Below are 14,103 nucleotides of genomic sequence, written 5' to 3'. Positions count from 1 at the left end.
GTATACATGTGGCACAGAGGAAAAGACATCCACTGGGGCAAGGAAGGGGGGGGGGTTGCTTGAGAGCCACTGTAGTAGCGTCTGGCACAGAGGAAAAGACATCCACTGGGGCAAGGAAATGGGGCGCTTGAGAGCCAGCCACTGCTGTAGTGGTGGGGGCTCACAGCGTCGCAGTCACTGTCTGTCCCATTACCCGAGGTGGCAGTACTGACCTCCCTGGTCGGTGGTGGCCTGCCACCTGGGAGAGAGAGAGAGAGAGAGAGAGAGAGAGAGAGAGAGAGAGAGAGAGAGAGAGTTGGGCGAATACAGAGGGTTCAGATAACACATGGCAGCGGCTAAACATGTTTGCACGTTCAGCATTCACGGTGATAAAAAGAAAAAAAAAAAAAAAAAAAACGCTGAACTAACCATACACACACACAGAAAACGGCTTGCCGAATGGCCGCTTGTTAGCGACAGCCCACACACTCGTCCAGCTGAGCGCGGAGAAATATGCCAGTTTGCTGAATTTTAACCTTTAACTTCATCCCGCTGAACCTGATGATATTCATCATTTTGAATGGCTTAAGTCAATGCAGTGAAAGCAAAATAAAGCTAATGCTAAGTGTATACCAGCACCCACTTGGCTCATAAGTGTAGAAAATTGATACACATGATTCGTTCATTTACAAATGGCTGAAGATAATGTTACAATATCGTTACAGTAAGAATTGTGTTCTCTGGTTAACCCATTTCCATATGGCCTATGACGACCAAACGCCACGACCCAACCTTACGCCTCGTCCAAACTAAACCTAACTCAATCTAACGAAAAAGAATTTAATACTTTCTGTTAGTGGGTATGATGCCTTTTCACGTATGACATCTAAATGGAAGTTAACCTACATTATCTATCTATCTATCGAGGATAACCTGGGACGAGAGCTTACCCGAATGCCAGAGTTAACGCGTAGGGATCACCGCTTCTCGCCTGATGTATTATACACGGCTCATCGCCGCGTCTCCGATACCCATCAGGGAATAACTTAACCCACGAGTCTAAGTTTTCTTTTGAGTTGTTTCAGCAATCACTCCACACATGCCTTTTTTTTTTTTCCTGGTAGAGGAGTAAATTAGTAGTGAACGAGACGTTCATATTCTCGTCTGATAACATTTTTTGTTTTTCTTATGTCCCCAGGATTATTCCCAACTTCATAATCATGCACCTTCCTCTCTGATGATTTAGGACGTTATTTCTTGAGTTATGAAATTTTTATGATTTATGGCGTTATTCCTATGAATTATGACGTTATTTTTATAATTTATGACTGTCTTTTATGACAGTTATTCCTAGTCTTTTTTTTTTTGTGCGTTTCTTCTATCATTATGGGTAAATCATTCCAGAGTAATGCATCTTTGGGTAAAGGTTCTGTGTGACATATTAAGAGTTCTGCTCACACACAGCCCAGTAGCAGTAAGGCTTCTGTGCTTCGATATATGTATGTATATACATCATACACCCCCTGATATATATATGTATATACATCATACACCCCCTGATATATATATATATATATATATACATCATACACCCCCTGATATATATATATATATACATCATACACCCCCTGATATATATATATATATATATATATATATATATATATATATATATATATATATATATGTATATACATCATACACCCCCTGATATATATATGTATATACATCATACACCCACTTCCTAACCATTATTTTCTTCTAGTTCATCCAATGTTTCCCATCTCTCTCTCTCTCTCTCTCTCTCTCTCTCTCTCTCTCTCTCTCTCTCTCTCTCTCTCTCGACATTATTGTATTTCATTTATCTCAACCATTTGTTTGATTTCTGGTGAGAAAAAAAAAAAATCTAGGACTGGTGTCTGCATCACTGCTAGTGATAACTTGGTTCCACTCTCGCCCTCAGGGTACAGGCTTCGCTTCACCACACATTTTGACGGAGCAGAAATCCTAAGGAAGTTAAGACTTAAGACATCCTTTGCAGCGTTCTGTATTCGGTCACTGCTTCCCTAGAGTTAATAGAAACTTGATGTGATGCGAGATGTTAGTTTCGTTAACTTCAATGTTAAAGTATGAGGTCAGCAGTGTTGTTGGCACTTGTGGGTTTGTGCAGAAGTCTGCATTAAAATGTCTCGCATTCTCACAAGTGCTTATTAGCTTTCTCATATACTAGTTCATTATTTGACAGTCTATATTTCTATCTACAACCCATTCCTCTTGATTTTCCTTCACGTAAAATCATGATTAACCTGACCATATATATTTCGGAATTGTCTCTATTTCTCCTTGGTACTGATTTGCGCCACATCAGACTTTTCTCGCTCAATCTTCGAAGGTGTGTAGGCTATCACTAGTAATTAATGCTGGTATAATTCCTGCTACAGATTCAGGTTTTACTGCGATGTAATTGCATTAGTTGATTTCCTTAACACACACTGTTCACATAATCTGCTGCATCAGAGAGAGAGAGAGAGAGAGAGAGAGAGAGAGAGAGAGAGAGAGAGGCGAACATATAGATGTCGATAGACACAATGATGGAGATAGGGATAATTAGAGAGAGAACGATAGAGGAAAAAAGATATTCTTTACGTACATTGAGAGAGAGAGAGAGAGAGAGAGAGAGAGAGAGAGAGAGAGAGAGAGAGAGAGAGAGAGAGGACTTACCCCATTACGAGTATTTACGACACGATTTTCCGGAAAGAACTGCTGGCGCGTAGCACTCACCGCGGGAAAATATGAGAGTGGTCAGGTGTTATGTACGACATGGAGAGATTTAATGTTTGAACTGAACGAACACCAGTTGCCCAAGTGAGGGTGAAGCAGAAGGATATGAAAACTACCTTCGCCAAAGGAGTGACACTTGACAGCCACTGAAGCATTGGATCGCTAAAATCCCCTTCTCTAATCCTCCCGATACCCAGGCATCGAGACCGAAATTGAGAACATGTTTAACAGGCCTTGTGGCGCAACGGATAACGCGTCTGACTACGGATCAGAAGATTCCAGGTTCGAATCCTGGCAAGGTTGCATTATTAAGTTTTCCCCTCATGTATACCTTCATAACATTAGTCAGGAAAGCTTCAAAAGCTCTATACGTACAACCACTTTTAAGGAACGACCTAATCTTGGTATTTCTCTACGTTCGTTCAGACTTCGTTCAGTCTGGTCTACACGTACCTAATCATAACGACAAAGCAACATCAACATACAGTAGTTTGACCTCACTCTACAGCAAAACTACCCATCATAGGCTCTTGTTATGTGACGACACAGAGAGGGTTCCAATCCAGTTACCTCACGACATGGCATGGTTACCTCCAAATCTAAGACCACGGCAGTGTGCCCTCCCTTGTAGTATGAACTTACAACACAGCAAAGCTACTCCTCCAGTAGTGTGCGCTCACAACAAGCAATGATACACGACAGAGCATGATTGCTCCTCCAGAAGGGTAAGCAGACGACACACATAGTCACCACTACTGTAATACAGTCAGCATGTGAAGTGTGACTCGCTGTTACGAGTCTATTTGTCGAAATCCACTAACACGCACCCGTCTGTAACGTTACATCCGGTACCTCCAATCAATCAACTTTCCATGTTTGTGTCGGAGAATGGATCATGACGTTCACCACCGAATATGAAGATGATATTTAACAGTTACGCTAATTGTTCAGCCTTTATGTTTACACAGATGTAGTGTCCATTATAATTGTTCAGTCTTCATGTTTACATGGATGTAGTGTCCATTATAACTGTTCAGTCTTCATGTTTACATGGATGTAGTGTCCATTATAACTGTTCAGTCTTTACGTTTACATGGATGTAGTGTCCATTATCATTGTTCAGTCTTTATGTTTACATAGATGTAGTGTCCATTATAATTGTTCAGTCTTTATGTTTACATGGATGAAGTGTCCAGTATAATTGTTCAGTCTTCATGTTTACACGGATGCAGTGTCCATTATAATTGTTCAGTCTTCATGTTTACACGTATGCAGTGTCCATTATAATTGTTCAGTCTTTATGTTTACACGTATGTAGTGTCCATTATCTCGTACAAGAACAATAAACTCTGCTCTGTCATGTTTCCAATTTCATATCCAAGAAATATATGCTTTACTGCAGCATCATGTGGTGTGGGTGGAGAAGATGAATGGCCTGTCCATGATAATGTGGATAAAGACGAGTTGGATGTGTTGATGTGGATGGCGCTAGTGTGAGGACTGGCTGGTTGGGATACGGCGACCGGGACTGATGTGAGGGTGGGAAGACAGTAATGATGTGGATGAAGTCGGTGTGGGATTGTCTGGTTGGGATAATGTGGATGGAGCTCGTGTGAGGGTGGTGGGCTCTGTGTGACGATGTGGATGAGGGAGGCGTGGCTGGGGTACTGGCGTGGACGTAGAGCCAGAGAGACCTGCACGGTCAAAAGACAGTGCGCGCCTGAGGGTGGCGTGGGAGAACATCGTCTGGTCTCGGGTGGTGTTGAGGGCGTAACCTAAGTGTGGCTAGCCAGGGTGCCTCAGGGTTATTAGTGTGGAGCTGTTGACTGAAGCGCTGATGTGGAGGAGGCTAGCCAGAGGGTTAGGGGTCGAGGGTGCTGCTGGGCGTGGAGGAGATCAGGCTGAGGCGCTGGTACTGTGGAGGGAGGGAGGGAAAGACGGAGGGAAGAGAAAATATATCCGTCACCACCACGTCGCCTGTGATCAACCGCGGGCGGCGTCGTGATGCGGGCCAAACTTTCAGTCATATTAGCGACAATCAACAAAAGATTTATAAGACGGTCAGTGAAGGGTTCCTTAAACTCTCTCTCTCTCTCTCTCTCTCTCTCTCTCTCTCTCTCTCTCTCTCTGTGTGGGTTGGTAGTCAGCCACTGACCGGGGTGGGTAGTATCTGCACTACCCCACCTGGGTATCGCGAGGGTTAGTGGCGCAGCGAGCCAGCACTTCAGTGGTTGTCAAGTATCACTCCCTTGACCCACTCGTAGCTGGCTTTCAGTCCACAAACATACTCTCTCTTCATCATATACAACACTTAATAGCTGTAACTCAAAGACAACTTTGTTCGTAGCTCTAAAGTATCCTGCAGTGAATCAGGTCTTTCAACATTTTTTAACATTTTCGTTCGATGACTTAATCATTCAAGCGACTTAAAGACTCGATAACTGACCTACAGTCATTTCACACTTATGAAGGTGCCATGGGATCAGTGGTGTGTCTTAACGTCACACTATTGTAGGAGGTGACGGTAGTGTGTCACCTGCTCACACTACTGGACCGACCGACAAACCATGCTCTGTCGTAAGCTTACGTATGGCTCTCGGACATCACTATTCCACAAGCTCATCCTACCAGAGGAGTAACCTTGCAGTGTCGCAAGTTTACATACGACAAAGCAGGGAACACTAGCATAGTATCAATCTGTTGTGGAGGTAACCACGCCAGGCGCTAACAAAGCCTGAATGGTCTCCTGTGTGTGTGTGTTGTGTGCCTACATCAAGGAAGCCTGAGTAGTTCTGCTGTTAGGAAAGGTCAGTCAAATCACCTTAGGTTGACAGTACCGTGTCTCGAGATGACATAAGGTCATGAAAACCTTCATTCGACCTTGCCAGGATTCGAACCTGGAATCTTCTGATCCGTAGTCAGACGCGTTATCCGTTGCGCCACAAGGCCTGTTGCATGTTGCACTCTCTCCTCCATTATTCTCTCTCTCTCTCTCTCTCCCTCTCCCTCTCTCTCGTTGCGACGGTTTCTAGCCCGCACTTGCGGCACCTTTCACTCATCTTTTGCGATCGTCTAACCCGCGACCCTTTACGACTTCCCAGTTCACGTGTTTACCAACTCGCTACCTTACTGGTTTTATATGACGACCTGCCACTTGCATCCTGTGGGTCTGCCTACAGCACAGGTGTTTTGGAACTCTATGATTACGTCCGTCACTCACGACGAGTGTTATAGAATGTTTCTTATAATTACTGGTTGCGTGACCATCTCGAACGAGGTGCCATAGTTCGCTCTCGTAGGCCTCATGTTTATCCGTAGCCTCTGGGCTTTCATCGTTGTGGATATTTGCCTAAAAGTAGAAAAAAAAAGTCTTATCGTCAGAGACAAACTTTCAAGAGTCTCTCGCTCGCTGATTTTAAGAATGACTTCGACTCGCGTGCTTTAAGTAATCACCAAATCAGTTTAGTTTTAAGCCCCATTCCTCTATGTCTTTTAAATTGTCTTAAAGAGCTTCAAGAGCTAACAGTTTATCATAAACTCCCAGGGCTTTACATATTTTCTAAAAGACATTGTCTAAACGTGTCTTGTGTTCATAGCAGGTTTCAATTCTATAGAAGGACGTTCCTGTCTGTCCCTCTGTCTGACCGTCCCAAAGCTGTAGTAGACACGAGAAGAAGTTGTCACACGCACATAAACCCCCATACACAGGAGCCAGTCATTAATGCATCACCTACGCAGGAGCGAAACTGCTGGCTGCTGGGGTGAAATCCTTTCATGAAAAACATTTTGACATGTTGGCCAGGCCGCCTTTGGCTGGCAATATGGGAGGTACGGAAGGGGAAATGACTGGACCAAGTGATCGGAACCACTGAACAATTCCAGGTTATGGTAACCGATGAGGAAGCGAGGTCTGATGGTGCGGGAGGAAGCAGAGGCTAGGGTGTTGGGCGAGGTGGTGGTGGAAGGGGTCTAATAGCCTTCTACAGGAGCGAAAGGACGTGGGTTCAGAGAGCCCGAGTCTCCTAGTGTCTCTCTCTCACCAATCTGCATGGAAGGTACATGGGAGAGGTTTTTAAGTCTTTCTTTAAACTGACGAGGGATTTACTATATCTCTTAGGTATGTTGGGTAAACTGTTTATAATTCCTGATAATTCTGAACCACGCTGTATGCTTAATGCAATCTTTCTACATGGTCAGTAAGGTTCTAGATTGACAAGAAAATATCTTTTGTGTTGAATTCGCAACAACCGGGGGCGAAAACAGACAGCATTTTGTACTTTCATAAAAAATATGCAGTTCATTATTTTTTTATCTATAGTTATTATTCTACACGATTAGATTTTATACTAACTCCTTTATCTTCCTAAAGTTCTCATGAAAGATATCTAACTCCAGACACAGATTTCAACGTAAAACGTTATCTTATAGTTTGTACTACATTTTGGCTCCCTATATCAAAGATAATAAAACCAGACGCATTACACGAGGTAAATACACAAAAAACGCTCTTCGAAAGTTACGGAAACTATTCGAATGCCATTCTGAACCACTGGATGATGCGCTTTGATCAAAGTCTCTGTTTAAAAAACATTTATGATCGTCAGTAATTTCTCCGCAAATTCACGCGCACTTGAGTGTGACATTCCTCTGATGGCTTTAGGTGTATGTACGAGTGTGGAGTAAACAGGTGTATGTATGCGTGTGGAGTTATTAGGTGTATGTATGTGTGTGGAGTACATTATGTGTATGTATGCGTGTGGAGTACATAGGTGTACGTACGCGTGGAGTACATAGGTGTACGTACGCGTGGAGTACATTAGTTGTACGTACGTCTGTGTAGTGCATAGGTGTACGTACGCGTGTGGAGTACATAGGTCTATGTACGCGTGTGGAGTACATAGGTGTGTGGAGTACTTAGGTGTATGTGCGTGTGTGGAGTACTTAGGTGTATGTGCGTGTGTGGAGTACTTAGGTGTATGTGCGTGTGTGGAGTACTTAGGTGTATGTGCGTGTGTGGAGTACTTAGGTGTATGTGCGTGTGTGGAGTACTTAGGTGTATGTGCGTGTGTGGATTACTTAGGTGTATGTGCGTGTGTGGAGTACAATCGTAGTAGAGAGCCAGCTATAACACTTAAAGTGTTTAGGGTAACTTAAGATTTACTGGTAAAATAATGCTAGGAAGCGAGATCTCTTTTCTGTTGATTAAAATCTGCAAACTGGATATATTTCTTTTCTATTCATTTGTCTATTTTCACGCACCATTTGATGCTGCTTAACCTCACTATTGAGAAATAAAACACACTAGATACAGACACTGTGTTGCTAGGAAAATGATATGGCTGACCGTAATAACTCAATGTGAGAGAGAGAGAGAGAGAGAGAGAGAGAGAGAGAGAGAGAGAGAGAGAGAGAGAGAGAGAGAGAGAGAGAGAACGGGAGAGGTTTGTTAACCACGTCATTCAATAGGCCTTGTGGCGCAACGGATAACGCGTCTGACTACGGATCAGAAGATTCCAGGTTCGAATCCTGGCAAGGTCGGATGATCATTATTTTACCCAGGGTTTGGTTATTACTGTTTCCGTTACAGATGGATGAGAGAGAGAGAGAGAGAGGAGCTCGTTTTCTTCAGCTTTAAGGCGAGGTCCAACTATTCTCTTCCCCTTCACACTCTTCGGGAATTTATTGACCGTCGCAAAAAGGAGAGAACTGGGCCTTTGAAAAAGATTACAATAAAAGTGACGAGAGAGAGAGAGAGAGAGAGAGAGAGAGAGAGAATGAGAAATAGATAGACATAGCGAAACAGACAGTGACAGACAGACAGACAGATACAGACAGACAAGGCATCGTTGGCAAAAAGGTCGGGCTAACGCAGGCGCGTACTGCTCACCACGGGAAATTCTACGCGTTACGAAGAACGAGTCGTGCAAGTTACATGCGCTATCAAGAGTTGTGTGTGTGTGTGAGAGGAGGAGAGGTTGTACGTCTGTGTTCTGTACGCGAGCAGCTCATGTGTGCGTGATATTTCTCCATCATAAACTCTACAAGACTCTTGTGGCACTCGACCGTGCAACTTAGAAAAGAGTTGAGACAAAGTCCCAAAAATTTTCACTTAATGAAAAAACGAAAAGACGACAAACTGGGCGATAAGAATAGAACTTGACAGCCAACGAATTTGTTAGCTCACTGCTCAGGAAAGAGAGACAGACAAACAAATGAGAAAAGGAGTATGAAAATATGTGAATGTCAGAGTGGTATGATACGAGACTATGATATTACAAGTGTGAGATTCAAGTATGTTTGAGTGTGTGTGTCTGAGATTGGGTTTATGTGAACAAGAGTGAATGCAAGCGTGGGTGAGGGAATGAGGGAGTGAGACGATGAGGGAAGAGTGAATTTGCCAGTTGGTGGAAAGTTTGAAAAGCCTGAGAGTTAAGATTGTGAAAATGGAAGCGAGCTAGTGTGTGCAAACGCATGGTTAAGTACGAGATGAGTGTGAATGCATCAAGTATAAAAATGAGGGTAATAATGAGAAATTGTGTGTGTGTGTGTGTGTGTGTGTGTGTGTGTGACAGATGAATGATGGTGCGAATCAGCCTGAGTGAGAGGGTATGATTTATGTGAGAAAGTGAGAGAATCCTTGTAAGAGCGTGAGAATGTAACAGTGTGAAGTGCCAGGATGGGGAGAGAGAGAGAGAGAGAGAGAGAGAGAGAGAGAGAGAGAGAGAGAGAGAGAGAGAGAGAGAGAGAGAGAGCGCACCTAGCGCTTACCGCAGGAAAATCTAGGGTGACGGACAAGTCATGCGAATTACGTGTGGCCCAGTATTACGTTACGCACAGTGTACGTCTGTGTGGCAAAGTCGGTCAGTAGCCCTGTGTGGGCGAGGCAGGAAGAGAAGAACTACGAGGGCCAGAATGGAGAGGAACTTGACGGCCACTGAAGTCATTGTTCCTCCCTCCCGCTACCCAGGCGGGTAGAACGTGTATCATAAACTCGTACCTCCCCGGTAGGTGGCTGTCTACCACCTCCAACCTACGATGGAGAGAGACAGACAGACAGACAAACGGACAGAGCGAGGCAGTGTTCAACAGGCCTTGTGGCGCAACGGATAACGCGTCTGACTACGGATCAGAAGATTCCAGGTTCGAATCCTGGCAAGGTCGGGTGAAACTTTATTGACTCGTGCAGCTATTACTGATGATGCACGAGCTCGTTTTCCTCAACTTTAAAAAAAAAGACGAGGGTCTAACTACTTCCGCCCTCCTTCTTGGTCTGTCCAAGATCTTACAGTAAAGCAAAAGTATTGTTTAGGAGAGAGAGAGAGGGCTCGTAGGTTCCATATCTAGATACTCAACTTCCTATTTCTAAGAGTATGGTCGTCATCTTAGAACGGCAAAAGAAGGCTTTCTCCTAACTTCTCTCGGAAAAAAAAAATGGCCAGCAGGAAAAGTTCATAGGGAAATACAAAGTATTAGTTACGTCAACCAGCATGGAAGAATTTGATACCATAGAACGAAAACGGAAACGTCAACCAGCATGGAAGAGTCCAATAGCATAGAACGAAAACGGAATATTCTACTATAAAGTCCCGTGATACTATCCTTACGTCTGCTGCATTATTATACATTCCTACGATCTAAAACCATAAAGGGGAATTAATGTACTTTATGTATTTCTTTTCTTCTTCTGTTCATTCTGCGGATATCTGAACCGACATAACTTTCGTTGACCGGATTTTTGAAGTTATAACGTATTCGTTAACATCGTTTGATGGCGACTTATTCCATCGTTCAACACATCTGTCTACCAGGAAACATTTTACCACGTCAGTGTTACATCTTTTAGCTTTATTCAATTTGTCCAGGTAATTGTATTTTCTTGCCCCGCAGAAAGATCTTCGTGAATTTCATTGTCGAACTTCTTCAAAATTTTTAAAACTTGTTACGTCAGAATATGGATCTAATCAAGAAATGAGTGATTTCTTAAGAGCTGGAAGTAGTTTTATCCCACGTCTTTGTACTTGTTCCAGCTTTTCCTCGAAGTCTTCCTTGTAGTTTAAGGAGCAAAATTGGGCTGCGTATTTAAGGTGTGGTCTTGTTAGTGTGTTCAAAAAGGATGAGAATAGTGTTTGGTAGTCGACGTTCCCAGCTATGACACCAAACCTTTGTTTATCCCCTTTTCAATTTGCTGCTGGACACTATTTAGTATAACACAGATCGTTACTATTTACCAATACAAAGAATTTTCATTTACTCTAGTTTAAACACTTCCTAAAATCTGAGTTCTTAGTGGTATCATTTATAAAGGTCACAACCTTACACTTGTCTGTGTTAAATTTCATCTGTCATTTATCTGACCAATCTGCTAATATGTCAAGATTTCTGAACCATTTCACAGTCTTATCCGCAGATATGGAGATCATTAATACGAGACGACGGCTTATGAAATGAAATGAGACAAGAGCCGATCGCTTTGGGCACACCACTTGGCACTTTCAACTAATACGGGGTTTTTCCATTTAAAACTACACATTGCATTCTGTCACTGAGCTACTCTCTATTGTGTCGTCATAGTTCATTCCCTATTCCCTTTGATCTTGACTTACAAATCAGTGTCTCGTGTGATACTTTATCGAATACCTTCTGCAGTTTTAGGTATATTAAGAGTCCGCATAAAACCTTGTTATCCATCATAATTTCAAAGGCGATACATGGTTAAAATTTGTTGCCAGCGCAAGCAAAGGACGCTCTCAGGGTGAAATTAACGTACATGTAGTCGCTGAGAACAGAGTTTCTAAGGTTGTGAGCACCAGCGACCTGCCTCAGTGAGCCTCAGGCTATCTTTATGGATGGATGTTCTTTCTTCATTCCTTTTTGCTGCCACTTCATGTTGGAAGTTGCGCTTCAAGATGGTTGACTCTTAATTTACGGCGAAGAAAGCCAGAATTCTAGCCTTCAAGGAAGAAAATGCGAGTACACGAGACTTACAGGTACACTTGGTGCTCAGAGCGCTCGATCAAGCGGTTGCATGACAGCGCTCATGGTCTCCCTGACAACATCATCCACCCACCAAAGCCTATCCCTGGTCGACCATGGAAGACTTTATCTCTACAGATAAATTCTTCAGACGAGAAGTACTGAAATAACCCCGCATTTCAGCCGCCGAACTCGAGAAAAGACATCTGGTACTTCTAAGAAACGTCTCCAGTAGAACTATTCAACATAGCTTCCCCCCCCCAGTTACCAACTGTTAGTAGAGTGCAAGAACCAAGTGGATACAATGCAAGCTTAATAAGGCAAGATCTACATACGAGTCTAGATAGTGAAAGAAGAGGTTGGTCAGCCGGATACGTGTAGGTCATTAAGAGAAAGACAATAGTCACACTGCCGACAGCATTGGCGGATGAAAGAATGAGATAGGCAGACCGGAAAGTGGTTGGGCCTAACCTTACATTCAGCTATATCCAGCTCAGCTTCCAGCACCTCTTGCTGTCCAGTGCGGCCTGTCGGACAGCAGCAGCGGGCGATCCTACCAAGACGCTTACCCCCTGCAAAAGGAATACGAGGCTCACAGATCACCTCGGCACCCTTTTGCCTCAACCGTCCAACTGAAAAGGCACTGATATCATCGTGCCTCCTACCTCTCCCCCCGTAGGTACGTGGGCATACCTGCACGATATGTCCAATCGTCCCTGGCTTTTGACATGTGTCACAGTGGCCAGAGTTGTCGGGCCGGCCTCTTTTAGCCCCAGCGGGGGTGGAGTGTGTTCCAGACCGCACTTGGACCTAGACATACCCTCCCGCAAGCCAACTGCCAAGCCTCTGATTACGAAGGGAATGAAACAGATTCACAACTGCAAAGAAATACAAGGACTGGAGTGAGCAACAGTGCAGTAAGGCAGGGGAGGGTGAGGAGGCTGCCAGCTGGTATGACTTCGTTTCACAGTGAAGACGGTAAACACCCGGACATTGTGATGACCTGTGGTTGTCAGTGATGCAGTGGATAAGCGGGGTTGTAATTCTTACCCAAAAAAACACTACAATAAATGGAGACCAGTACATTAAGGTGCTAAAAGACCATATGCTTTCTTCACGGTTGTGATCACTCTGAAGGATTGTGCCCCCCTGCCATAAGGCTAGAAAGGTTATTATTAATTGGCTAAAAAAAAAATAGTCAACTGTTAGCGTGACCTGGGAACCCCCTAGACCTTAACCCAGTCGAGATGCAAGTCAAGCTTGTTTCCTGCAAAGCCTTCATCAGTGTCTCGCCTCATTCAGCAGATCAAGACCCTATGGGCCCAAAGCATGGACCTGTAAAAACTCCCGGAACCTTTTGCCAATTCCGTGTCCAGACGTCTGCAGTTAGTAACAAAGGCCAAAGGAGACGTGACAGAGCTAAAATGAATGTGACATTTTAGCTTATTTCTGTGGTACTGTGAAGAGAGGTAGAGCAAGTTCTTGCAGTGCACAAGGCTTACTGCGGACAAGGTATGTCAGAGAACACTCACATGCCTCAGTTGTGATGTGTAACATTGCAAATTTGATAAAACAAACGCAACACCTCAGCAATCGCAACTGCTGTCTGCAAAGGACGATGCTTCGTGTGGTTACAGATAAAAGAATGACAAATTGTGGACAATAGGCCTACGATACGAAGGCCTACGATACGAATTACTACAATTAGGCATATACTAGAGGAGAAAGGATGCAGAGTAACTTTCAGACTAACTGAGAGAAAAACCAACTACTTTAACGTCACGCAAAGTCATTGTTAGACAGGGTACTCTAGGGCAGCGTTCTTTCACCAACACTGTATATAACTTACACAACTGACATTCCCACATCAGTTGGTGCCATGAACATGGGCATCTAAGCCGACGACGCCACTCAGTCTGCTTGTGTGCTCCCACCACTAGCTAGACCACGCAATACTCGGCAAGCTGCTGCGTCACATGATTACTGTGTGACCTTTGGCAACACGAAGGTGGGCCATTTTGATAATTATTTCTTCCCTTCACCTCGAAGATTTGGTACTCTCTACCCTCTCCAGTCTCTCCTAGTAACTATGACCTGGCATATTCAAAATACAGGTTTTTCACTCCATCCAAAATTCGTCAATAGCTTTCCTAGTTTCTTCTTTCTCAGTTCTATAATCCTCCCTATATAACAGTTGCGGCCCGGCCTGGATTGGACTTATGTCCATGACTGGAGCCTTCAACGTACAGAAAAAAAAAAATACTCGTTTAGTACAGCCATAGGCAACCCGCTACACAAATTCGAAAAAGACGAAGATGAAGACGGACCAATGTACTATGGTAGCGCCAGGAGGAATAAGACCCAACGGCA

The 14,103-nt window shown here is 43.8% G+C and overlaps 1 protein-coding gene and 4 non-coding genes across 5 annotated transcripts in view; 3 read left to right on the top strand and 2 right to left on the bottom strand.

Annotated features, from left to right (window-relative positions):
• LOC139750394 (glutamate receptor ionotropic, kainate 2-like) overlaps positions 1 to 14,103 on the bottom strand; it is a 690,745-nt gene that overhangs the window by 648,004 nt on the left and 28,638 nt on the right. The window lies entirely within an intron of this gene.
• Positions 2,991 to 3,063, top strand: TRNAR-ACG (transfer RNA arginine (anticodon ACG)). The gene has a single exon. It is a non-coding gene; the product is annotated as a tRNA-Arg (tRNA).
• TRNAR-ACG (transfer RNA arginine (anticodon ACG)) lies at positions 5,637 to 5,709 on the bottom strand. Its single transcript has one exon. It is a non-coding gene; the product is annotated as a tRNA-Arg (tRNA).
• On the top strand, positions 8,226 to 8,298 carry TRNAR-ACG (transfer RNA arginine (anticodon ACG)). The gene has a single exon. It is a non-coding gene; the product is annotated as a tRNA-Arg (tRNA).
• Positions 9,849 to 9,921, top strand: TRNAR-ACG (transfer RNA arginine (anticodon ACG)). Its single transcript has one exon. It is a non-coding gene; the product is annotated as a tRNA-Arg (tRNA).

The sequence above is a fragment of the Panulirus ornatus genome, chromosome 1 (genome assembly GCF_036320965.1).
Source record: "Panulirus ornatus isolate Po-2019 chromosome 1, ASM3632096v1, whole genome shotgun sequence".
Lineage (NCBI taxonomy): Eukaryota > Metazoa > Arthropoda > Malacostraca > Decapoda > Palinuridae > Panulirus > Panulirus ornatus.
This window is presented reverse-complemented; position numbering and strand designations above follow the sequence as displayed.